Genomic DNA, 13,093 nt, shown 5'->3' with positions numbered 1-13,093 from the left:
TGACACACACGGAAGGACTTGACAGTGAAGTGTATGTAAAGAGTCATATGAATCTGTTGAACTTCGCCACTGCTGAAACGGGGAGGGCGGGGTACACTAACTAGGAACAGCTGCATATCTGGTAGCACATCCAAAGACAAACCTGCCCTTGCATGTAATAGGTAGGGGTAACTACATCACTTCCAAAAGCGCAAGCATCCTCCAGTGCAAGAGTGACCTCGGTTGCTGAACACCAGGACACAGGAAGGGTAGGAAAGGCTGCTGGGGACGCCCTGTGCCCAGGAGATGTGTTTGTAGCGCAGTCCAGAGCTGCAGGATATGTGCACAATGGTGAGGCAGGAGCTGCCTTACCTGAGGGAGTTTGAGGGCAAGAGCTACCTCATTCTCCCCATCACCAGCTCTCTCCTTCCTTGGTGTCAGGGACACGCTGAGGGCACGCATCACATACCTGCTTTGCTCTTCTGCTCCATACAGGACCTCCCTTACAGAAAGATTATGTATTCATTCTACAGAGAGCAGAATTGTCATTTGTCATTAGCATTCACCTATGCATCCCAACAATGTCCTCGCCTGCCCTAGGAGGATGGAGTGTGTTGTCAGTTGTCCTGCCTTTCTCCCCAGCAACGCTCAGTGACCCAGAGCTTCATGGTGTTCTGTACTGTGGACAGCTCTGCTGCAATGAAGGTCACATGTAATATGACTTGGGGATGGCATTTCTATTTTTGTTTTATTCTGGGCTCTGTGTGTGTGTGTGTGTGTGTGTGTGTGTGTGTGTGTGTGTGTGTGTGTGTTTCTGGGAATTGGTTGAACCCAGGGCCTCGGGCATGTTGTCAGGCAAACACTCTACCAGTGGCCAATATCCCCAGCAAGAGCTTATAGGGGTTTTGCTATTGTTTTTGTTTACATGTGGTATAAATGTTTTAATAATTAATTTTGTGTGTGAGCCCATTCGTGCATGTGTTCGAGTGTGTGGCATGTGCGCATGTGCACGTGCATGTATGTGCTGGCACACGTGGTAGCCAAAGGAAAACTTTCAGGAGTCGCTTCCCTCCTTCTGCCATGGGCTCTGGGTATAGCACTCAAGTCCTCAGCTTTGGGTGGGAGGTGCTCTTACACTGAGCCATCCCCTCAGCCCTCTGTGAGCCGGTTTTGACATGGGAAGCATAGGATGAGATTAAATCATGCCCACAAGCCCAGCATCCTTGAGGCCATTCCCTCTGCTGTCTAATCACAGTCCACAGAGCAGCCACCTAAATACATATGGTCCATTGCTCCTTTCCAAATGTGCACATGACCTGTGCATATGTCCTTAAATAGTATTCTGTGGTGGGGTTGGGAGTGTGCTGGCTGGTTTTATGTGACAACTTGGTGCAAGTTAGAGTCCTCAGAAAGGAAGGAACCTCGGTTGAGGAAATGTCTCCATGAGCTCCAGCTGTAACGCATTTCCTCAATTAGTGATCCTTGGGGAGGGCCCAGCCCATGGTGGGTGCTGCCACCCCTGGGCTGCTGGTTCTGGGTTCTATAATAAGAAATCAGGCTGAGCGACCCATTGAGGAGCAGGACAGTAAGCAGCGCCATTCCATGGCCTCTGCATCAGCTCCTGCCTCCAGGATCCTGCCCTGTTGGAGTTCTGGTCCTGACTTCCACCAATGATGAAGTGTAAGTGAATAAACCCTTTGCTCCCCAACTTGATTTATGGTCTAGGTCGTTTGCCACAGCAATGGAAACCATAAGACAGTGGGTTTTGGGGGTTCATTTGTGAGGTGCAGTTTACATTGTGATCTACATCTGCCTTGGTTTGCCTTTGGCAGGTAATTCATTGTATCTGTCCTCCCCGCCCCCCCCACCCCCTTCTCCTATACTGTGATCTCTTCAGAGCACTACATAAATGCAAGACTCTCAAACCCAATGTGCTCACCTATGTTTACCAACTAGTGAATTTGGTTCGTTTCTATTTGTTACTGTCACTGTTCCAACAGTTGGTTTGTTGACATCTCCTGGACACTTGGCATTTCTGTTCTGTTTCCTACAAGCTGCTCCCTCTGCTGTTCTTCCACTAGAATGTTCTACAGCCTTTAGGCATACATTTTACCTACTTCATTTTGGCTTCCTTATCCCTCTACCTTCCTTCTCTACCTGAATCCCTTCCAGCACCCCAACACCAGGTAGGAGAGAAAGAAGGTTAGAGGGGAGAGGGGTGGAGTTCTCTTTAGCTACTCCCTGCTGGTTAGGGTCACTGGGTTCCTTGGGGCAAGGACAATCTTCCTTTCAGGATTTCTCTGGCTTTAGCTGCATCATGAGCCACCAGGAGCTGGGGGGGGGGAGCTACAAAAACTATGCCCCCCTTTCTGAGCTGCGGGAGGTAAATAGTTGCCTGCTGTGGACGATCTGAATCAGCCTTATATTCCCACACCTGGGATTAAAAACAAAAACGTGTTTATATAACATAACTGAGTTTTTAAAGACACCAAAACTTTCACCACAATGGCCCCCTCCAAGATTCCGCTCCTGGGTTTCTCCTGACCATCCTGAAGCCATCTCACTCCCACGTTACTGTGGCTCCTTGCTTTGCTTTCTTTCCCTTTTGCAATCCTATCACATTTCCTGTTGCAGTGTTATATTGTTTTAGAAGCCTTATCCACAATAGATATGGGGTTGACAAACATGAAGTTGGGTGGGAAAGTCATGAAATAATGCAACACCTCGGAGCTGGAGACATGAGTTTAGAGCCACTTAGACTCTATTGTTAGTTAACAGAAGTGATAATGAATTATTACTATGACCCAGCCCCTGAGAACTCAGACCCAGATGCTCACAGCTCCCATCACCTCTACTTCACCTGGCTCTGTGGCCCAGTTGCTTGGTATTTGTTTTTTCATGATTTCAAAGACTTTATTTCCTTAAAAATTTCAGTGCTCTTAATAGCTATGTTAACAGAAATTCCTAAGTCATGCATTTAGCAGCAGAGAAATATATACCTGGTGTTAATATTAGTTTATTTTGTATTATTAAAAAACTTTATTTGTTTGACTATTTTCATAAAAGCAATTGAGCCACATGAGGGCATTCATTATTTTTTTAATTTTTATTTTGTTTCATTTTTAATTAATTCTTTTTTACATACATACATACACACACACACACACACACACACACACACACACACATATGAACTAAAACAGCAAGAAGAACCATGGAACAATCAAGAATTATATGAATGTTACAATCATAGTGTTTTGGCTATTTGTATTTAACAACCTTGAAGAAAACATCTTCTCGGTAACCTGCTGTCCTTCCTCTGAGTGCCACCAGATCTCCCCCTCCAGGGGACATGGTCAAATGTGAGGCACCAGAGTACATGAGAAAGTCATATCCCACTCTCCACTCAATTGTGGAGACTGTTCTGAACCCTATGAGCATATACAGGGGGAGGTAATCCCCCTCAGGAACAGTCATAGGGGAGGGGAATAAGGGGAAAATGGGAGGGAGGGAAGAATGGGAAGATACAAGGGATGGGATAACCATTGAGATGTAACAAGAATAAATTAATAAAAAAAAAAAGAAAAGAAAACATCTTTCCTATCTTGGTGAGTTTAAAATTCTCAATGTAAATCAATATCTATCATATCTCATCTCTATCAACTTAAAACATCTATCTAGACCTAAAAACATCTTAACCCATAAACAACTAAGCTTAATTGTAAAAATAAACTATCTGGTCTTCAACCCCATCAGACTTGAGAAGGAATAAAATTAATTACCTGAGTATACAAGGAGTGCAGGTCAGCAGCTTCTAAAGCAACAGACATGACGGAGACAGTTTGCTGCCTGAACAGTCGCCCAAAACTCTCTGTAACGTTGGAGCATCATCTTCAGCCTTCTGGCCCAGTATATCTGACAATCATATTTGTGAGGCAGGGACTAGTGAGGACTTGTTTACCCTGACTTGGCAGAATTTGGCCATTGACTCTGCCTGCATCCAAGCTTGTAGTAGATATTACACCTGTGCATGGCCTAGGAAGCCAATAACTGACACAATGAGACTGGAGTGTAAATCAAAGCTGCAAGCATTATGCTAGGCAGAATCTAAACAACGACTAATGTACTCATAAACTAAAATATACGCTAATCCTCATATCCTATTATATCGTGCCAGAGCCCGCTCTGGACAAGATCGAATAGGTCTTAAACCAATGAGTGAGGCTGAGAAATAAAAGATCAAAAATAAGAAACTGAGGCAAGAAATAGTTGGAAACACGGGATAGACTCCAGAGGGCCTGCAGTCAATACCACACACCACCTCAGCTTTATTCACCAGTTTAAATTATACACATCTCAGGCATGGAGAGTCAAAGCAGAAGGTCACTCTCAGGAGATAATGCGGACAGTCTCACGGGAAAGACAGTGCGATCTCAATCGACTCTCGGCCTTGGGGCCACAGTGTACTTTCTCTGATAGTCAGAAGCCCTTGAGTGTGCACTTGGCAGAACATCTTGCTTAATCACAGTCTCAGCAATCTGTGTGATTCTTATGCTGGAGCAGAGAGCACGAGAGCAACGCTTATGGACAGAGAACTTTTGCAGACGCCTCCCGACAATATCCCAAGCACTAAGCACGCGCCAATCTCATCCTCCTTGGGCAGCTTCTCTCCACCAACTCCCTCTGTCAACTGTTCACTCTCAACTGTCAACTCCTGGCTCCTCCTCCTCTGCTGGAAGCCCTGCCTTCCACTTCCTGTCCTTCTGCCCAGCTGATTGGTTAAACAGCGCTTTATTGACAACTGCTACATCCACTCAAGACATTCCTCCACAATCAATGTGTAGAAATATGATTCGTGTCTTTATTTTTTTATTTTTATTTTTTTGGCTTTTTGGCTTTTTGGCTTTTTGGCTTTTTGCACATTCTAGGTAAGGCATGCTGCCTCAGAAAAGCTACACAAGGCACTCTTCTCTTAGGTCTTCTACATGCCATTCCTAAAGGAGGGAACCTCCTAATGACTGAGGAATTAATTAGTGCAACAGAGGCATATGACCAGTTGTTCTGAGGTCACTCTGAGCTGGTGAGTGGGCTGAGACGCTATGGGATTCTGTGGTTGGACAACAGCACGTTCATGTAGAACAGGTACTACTGAATGAAGAACAGAATTTATCAAGCCCAAGGCTGAATGTGTGAACAAGAAGTTAGCTTTATCTGGGGCTCGGGAGTGGTGGTGCACACCTTTAATCCCAGCACTTGACAGAGGCAGCAGGATCTCTGTGAGTTCAAGGCCAGCCTGGTCTACAAAGTGAGTTCCAAGATAGCCACGACTCCACACAGAAAAACTGTGTCAAAACCCAACCAACCAACAAACAGAAAACCAAACAAAAACAAAAATAAAAAGGCTGTGTGACCTAAATTGACCTGTTACTGAGGTAAAATGTCACTGTGTGGAGGAAAGTTGTTCATGGTGGCAGATCCTTCAGGGGACTGAAAAATTAACTTTGTATTTGACAACTGTTCTTTGTGTGAAACAAGGCCTGCTGGGAGTGGGTGGGTGTGACTCATTTCCGCCCCCAAAAGAGACCATAGACCCTCATAGAATTAGGGTAGAGACCCTCAGGGAGTCGGGGCAGGGCTATCTGAGTAGACAGCAGCGATAGCTAGGCAAGCAAACTATCAAAGGAAACATGGAAAGCCGGGTCAGTATTCTGAGATCAGGAGGGAAAAACAAGTTCTCCTCGGGGTCCCACCCTCTTTTGCCTCTCTGGAGTGTAATTCACCTTTGTGTGTCCTGAAGCTTTGGGTTAAATGAGCTTTACAATGTCCTGAGTTGATTATGGTTCCATGGGAATTGTACACACACAGCTAAGCAGTAAGAAAAGCCTCACAGGCACAGTTAGCAGGAAAGAAATCCAATGAGAAATCAAAAACAAACAAATAGAAACTACAAAAAGGAAACACAAACACAACTATGAAGAAATGACAAGGGCATATGAGGCTCCAAGGTGTTCAGACACTGGAATATTCAAAATATAAAATTATCACATTAAAAGTACTTGAGCTGGGTGCAGAGATGCACGCCTGTAATCCCAGCACTCAGGGAGGCAGAGGCAGACAGATCTCTGTGAGTTCGAGGCCAGCCTGGTCGATAAAGTGAGTCCATGACAGTCAAGGCTACACAGAGAAACCATATCTCAAACAAAAAGTACTTGAGTAAATACGAAGGATAATTAAAAACATAGATAATGAGAAAGAAAATATTAAAAATAACTAAGTCTGGTAAATTTGACAAAAATGTCTATTGGAATTCAAGAGCAATCATGGAATGGATGGTGCATGGCCTGAGAGCCACCAGGGAAATAGTACGGAGGAGAGATGAGAGGTAAGACCAAGTGCCTAAGAGGCAGAGGACAAGGTCACAGGCCTTTTAGAAATCTAGGAGGGCAGAAAAGCAAGAATTGGGAAACTCAACATCCAAAGAAATAATGGACAAGAATTTTCTAGAACTGATGAAAAAAAATTACTCCCTACTTCTAGAAACTTGAGGTGAGGAGTGAAAATAAAAATTAGCACAAACAATGGAGCAAATCCTAAAGCACCAGTGACAAAAAGAAGATAATAAAACGGAGAGGAAAATAAAAATTATCTACAAAACAAAAAAAATGACGAAGGCCAGGGAGACAACTTCCTGAGAGTGAAAACAAAGGCTGAGAAAAGAACTGTCTGTCTGGTCAGGTGCTGCTGGATGAATGAGGGCCGAAGGTTTTTCTTCACTGCCTCCCGCTAAAGGGAGGATTGGAATACGCTGAGAATGCTTCCAATGTGTTGAGGACTCAAAGTCAGGCAGCTATAAATTTTGGGAGAAGAAAATGAGTTTTGACCAGCTAGTGACAATCCTCAGCAGGGGCCAGTTTAAAAGGCCAAGCATGAAGGAAGTTCAACAGCAGTCCTCCCCTCCCCCATGTGGTAGGGGGTGGGGGAGTGGGGGAGAGGAGAGGGGTGGGTAGTCTCGGTTCTGTGCATGCATCGTCCTTGATTGGTGCATCAGTTTGGGCAGCACCTCATCCCCACCCTGCGTCCAGATCCACAGGCCTTGATGGTCTCCCTGTGGAGTTCCTACTCCCTCCTGGACCTTCCATTCCCCCTACTCTTCCCTACAACTCTCAGCGCTCTGCCCAGAGTCCAGCTTTGAATCCCAGTATCTGTCCTGATCCCTCACTGGATGGAGTCTCTCAGAGGACATCTATGTTGAGCTAATATCCACTTATAAATGAGTATATACCATGTGTATCTTTCTGGGTCTGGCTTAACTTACTTAGGATGATCATTTCTCATTCTATTCATTTGCCTGAAAATTTCAAGATTTCCTTCTTTTTGATGGCTGAATAGTATTCCACTGTGTAAATGCGCCTTTATCCTTTTTTTGTTTGAGGGACATCTAGGTTGTTTCCAGACTCTGGCTATTACAAATAAAGCTGTTATGAACATAGTTGAGCAAATGTTCTTGTTTATGATGGAGCATATTTTGGGTATATGCTCAGGAGTGGTATAGCTGGATCTTGAGGTAGGACAAAAAGTAGATTATTGAATCTACTCCTCAACTTAAGGCCAATTTTGTAAATTGATGCAAAATAAGTTTAATTTTGATACATTGATATAGAATTCAAATGTAAGATTATTTTTCACACACATTATACATATATTTCTATTGTAATATGAGGTGTTGTACCCATACAATTCAAGTAGAATATAAAGTTTACCTCCATACTTTGAAAGTGCTATTGCAGGCTGTTTAGGATAAGTAAGTTATACAAGTTAATTGTTAGTTGGTCAAATCATGGTCATGTCAATTACTAGTCTATTTATATTATAAGAATATACATACTAGGTTTAACAGATAAGGTAAAATAGTTAGATAAGGTCTTCAAAAACCACAGAGACCTACAGAATATGGCATTTAAAGATGTTTTTATTATTCTTAATATTCATTGACAATAAGACAGGTTAACTCCTGGCAACACCCAGGTGACCTCAAAGAAGATAATGAGCATCAAGGAACGTCCTTATGGAGATGGCTTCAAATGTGGCAAACAAGCCACTGGGAAACATGTATTCTTTTCAGCCACTGAAAGAATTCTGCTTAAAAATGGGCAAGCGTGTATGAAGGAAAGCCTTGAGTGGATGTAGTAGTTGTCAATAAAGCACTGTTTAGCCAATCAGCTGGGCAGAAGGACAGGAAGTAGAAGGCGGAGCTTCCAAGAGAGGAGGAGGAGCCAAGAGTTGACAGTTGAGAGTGAACAGTTGACAGAGGGAGTTGGTAGAGAGAAGCTGCCCAAGGAGGATGAGATTGGCTAGTGCTTGGGATATAGTAGGTTATGAGGATAAGAGTAGTTTATTTTTAGTTTACTAGTACAGTAGCAGCAGTTTAGATTCTGCCCAGCACAGTGCTTGCAGCTTTGATTTACACTTCAGTCTCACTGTATCAGTTATTGGTTCTTAGGATGTACACAGATATAATAACTGCAACAAAATGGCACCCATTAAATTTAGTGTATCTAGGATATACCCTAGAAAAATCATATTTTGTTATAGTTTGGCGGCGGGGAATAACTCAATCCTTGAAATGAATACAGGGGACTGGCAGGTGCTGCTATAGCTCTTTCTAGCACAGTGTGGATTCACCCACATGGTGCGATGCCCCCTGCAGCACAGTACTGACTTTCAGCTAATTAAGATGAACAGACGCTATCTTCTACTTATGTAAGTGATATTTTTATCTTCAATATTCTTTTGAAATGACTTTTTTTTCTTTTACTTTTGTGTTCTCTTCCTTTAAAGTTCCAGGGTTTAAAGGCATGAAAGCGCTCATCTGTCCAATTATCTTCATAAATTTACTCCCTGTCTCCATTGCATTTCCAACTTTACATTACAGTAATTGGTGGGTGGAATATCAACTCTGACCCCAGGGAAAGCACCAGAGAGGAATAAGTCACTACTCATGTTATTCTTGACAGCCTGACACATCCCTGTTTGGGGATCTCTGTGCTGCCAGAGTCCTGCCTGGCCCAGCTCCTCCTCCACACTCAGTCATGGACATTGAGTCATCAGGAGCTACATGCCTTCTGTATGTCAGAGCAGTGGCCACTGTAGTGGCATCTCTTAGGATGCTCACACTGTGACATGGGGAACAATGGAGGGAGAAGCCACACCTTCGACCCAAGGCTCATGTTTATGTACAAACTTGAAAAGACTGTCACCAAACTGAGCCTCAGTCTCCTCAACTGGGATCCAGAAGGGACTGGCCATCTTGGGGTTGAATTTTCTTGACATTGTTCTCTGCTTATCATTACATCAAGGTATGTTTGGAAAAACAGAAATAATAAAGCACCTGTATTCCGTGACAACAGTCTTTATGCTAACAAGTTTGTTTTCTAATGAGTGAGACTAAGTGAGAGTGGCTCAGGGGGGAAAGGCTTATGCTCTGACCTGACAAGGAGTTCAATCTCCAGGATCTACGTGGTGAAATGAGAGAACCAAGCTTTTAAAGTTGCCGTTTGACCTTTATACTCACACTGTGGCATGCACACACACACACACACACACACACACACACACACACACACACACACAGAGGGGGGGCACTGTGGCATGCATGTACAGATATACACACACACACACACACACACACACACACACACACCTACATTGTGGTATGCATGCACACACACACACAAATAAGATGTAATTTTAAATTTAATAAAATATTTAAAGAAGTAATTTATACAAAGTTATTTATACAAAGTAATGCAGAATATGAGATCCTAAAATTAATTCCACTGTTATTTCTGAATTTTTAAAACATTATAGTATTTCTTTTCTGGTCTTTTCCATTTGGTGTTCTATAAGCTTCTTATACACAGATAGGCATCTCCTTCTCTAGGCTTGGGGAGTTTTCTTCTATGATTATACTGAAAAGATTTTATTTACTTCCACCATAATATTCTCCTTCTCTGTCCATAATTTGACAATCAGGTCTTTCTTGGTGTCTCTAAGCTCTCCTGTGTCCTGTTCATTGCTCATTTGCTTTTTAATTTCCCATCGGCCTTTGCTCAGGGACCCAATGCCTCCACCTTGTCTTCCACCCCTGATTTTGCTGCTGTTGTTCTCTGAGGATACTTGCCTGCTTGTTTCTGCTTGGGTTCCTCCTGCTGTGAGCATCTGAGCTCCACCCTCTATGTCTGGGACTCTTCCCTCCCTGAACAGTCCAAATATGACAATCTGTGCTCCTGTTTCAGCCCAAGAAACCCAGACCAGCTCCTGCCTCAAAGCTGGTGCACAAGCCAGACTGATGAAGAACATCAAGCAGTAACTGAAGCCGGGCAGTGGTGGCGCACACCTTTAATCCCAGCACTGGGGAGGCAGAGGCAGGCAGATCATTGTGAGTTCAAGGCCAGCCTGGTCTACAAAGTGAGTCCAGGACAGCCAGGGCTACACAGAGAAACCCTGTCTCGAAAAACCAAAAAAAAAAGAAGTAACTGAATACAACGGTGAAGTTCGAAATGAAATATACTTAATAAGCAAGCCCGCAAGGAAAACTCGAAAGCAGTGCAGAAACACAGACTCCTCTGCCAACCATATCTTTTTTTTACAGAATAGGTCAAAATCAATCGACAAAATGCCAGACTTTGGGTGACACCATTTGGCAAACATCCATAAGTGTCCACACTGCTTGTGGAGGAGGACAGAGGCTCTGCAGGGTTGACTAAAGTTGGAGTGACAGAATTTGAAGACATAAAATCAGGCTACAGAAGAGATTGTTACGTAGATGAAAATCCTTACTTTGAAAATGAAGTTCTTTCCAAAGGATTCCATTTGGATGAGAGGTCTTCAAAGTCCACTGGAATCAAATGGAAAGTGGGAAAGGGTGTGACAGAACGAGGCCAGCAGGCAGAGGCAGCCTGTGTGATGACAGCAGTTCTTCAGCTGGTGTAGTGCCATCTATGCAGGTGCAGATGATGTAGGAGAGGTCATCAAGGTGACATCTGACCAAGTCCCTTGTGGTCCTGTTTGGTTCCTGGTACACATGAAGGAGGCGGACAGAGGGAGAAGGGAGCAAACAAACAAATGAACAAACACAGAAGAGGGGGAAATTTGGAAGATATTGGTGAAAGAGGGTTGAGAACCCAGCCAAGGAGGCAGGCACTCTGGATCTTCACCTCTCGCTCCTGCTCCTCTCCTCCAAACCCTACCCAAGTCTCACCCCCTCTCTGTAGCAGACCACCTGCTGCGGCCTCTGATTCCCTCCACCCCCACCTCCACAGATCACAGGGATCTACTCCTCCACCCTCCCTCCCCACTCGCCCTGCTATTCCAGCCCCCAACTCCAGCAGCCTTTCCCTGGGAACCCGCCAGCCAAGCCAGACAGAGCAGCAGGTAGGGAAGCAAAGCGAGAGCAGGTAGGCAAGCTTCACATGTTCAGTCTCCCTACTCTCCTTAAGCCCAGGCTCCTGCCTCATCCCCTCACCTCTGTGGCAGACCACTTGCTGTGGGGTCTCCTCCCACTCTCTAGTGCCATTCCCATGGGGGAAGTGGGGTCCAGGCAGCTCCCAGTAGAGCAGCCTGCTTTCCTGCTTCATGTAAACTTCATCACCTCCTCACCTCCCCCAAGCCCATCCCCACTGATAAGCGTTATCTCCCAATACCTAGGAACATATTTTACCTGGAACCCCCAGTGGCCAGTGGCCCCAAAAGAGTTTCCTACAGGTCACCATACAGCACTCTCCTAAGAACCAGAAAGGGCAACAAAAACTGAGGAACAAAACACCTTCCCAACAAACACAAGACCAGATGTCAGGCATTGAAGAAACAATAAAATAAATGAATGCATCGGTCAAAGAAAAAGTTAAATCTAAAAAAAATCCTAGCACAGACAAATAGGAAATCTGGGACACTATGAAAAGACAAAATCTAAGAATAATAGGAATAGAGGAAGGAGAAGAAGCCCAGCCCAAAATCCCAGAAGATATTTTCAACAAAATCATAGAAGACGATGCCTATACAGGTACAAGACACCAAATAGATTGGACTAGAAAAGAAAATCTTCTCACCACATAGAAATCAAAACACTAAACATACAGAACAAAGAATATTAAAAGCTGCAAGAGGAAAAAGACCAAGTACCATATAAAAGCAGACCTACTAGAATTATACATGATTTCTCAGTGGAAACCCTAAAGCCAGAAGGGCCTGAAAATATATTATACAGACTCTAAGAGACCACAGATGCTAACCTAGACTACTATATCAAGCAAAACGTTCAATCACAATAAATGGAGAAAATAAGACATTTTATGATTTAAAAAAAAAAGAATTAAACAATACCTATCTACAAAACCAGCCCTACAGAAGACACTAAAGTAAAACTGTGACCTAATGAGGTTAGACATACCCAAGAAAACACAAAGAATAAATAATCCCAGACCAGCAAATCAAAAGAGAAGAAATGAGTGTGCACGCGCGCACATGCGCGTGGACACATACACACACACACACACACACACACACACACACACACACACACACACATCACCACCACCACCACAACAACAACAACAACAAAATAACAAGTACCAACACTGCCCATTGATGTAGTTTCAGTTCCCCAATAAGAAGACAAAGACAGAAAGAATGAGAAATAGGACATTACACCAAGAGGACATCACAATTCTTAACATCTATGCACTGAGCACAAGGGCACCTAAGTTCATAAAGGAACATTTCTACAGCTTGAATCACCTACTGACCCTCTGATAGTGGGAAACCTCAATACCCCACTCTGGCCAATGGACAAGTCATCCAGACAAAAACTAAACAGAGAAATGATGGAGCCAGCAGACCAAAAGGACTAACTGATATTTACAGAACATTTCACCCAAACACAAAAGAACATACAACATTTCACCCAAACACAAAAGAACATACCTTCTGCTCAGCATCTTCCTCATGGGGCTTTCTCCAAAACTGACCACAAACTCAGACACAAAGCAAGTCTCAAACATGTATAAGAAATTAGCATGATTATCATCCTGTCTGAGCAGGACAGATTAAAGTTGGA

This window comes from Acomys minous (assembly GCF_964271855.1).
Source record: "Acomys minous genome assembly, chromosome: 4".
NCBI classification, from domain to species: Eukaryota; Metazoa; Chordata; class Mammalia; order Rodentia; family Muridae; genus Acomys; species Acomys minous.
The sequence above is the reverse complement of the archived record's forward strand: the minus strand, read 5'-3'. Positions refer to the sequence as shown.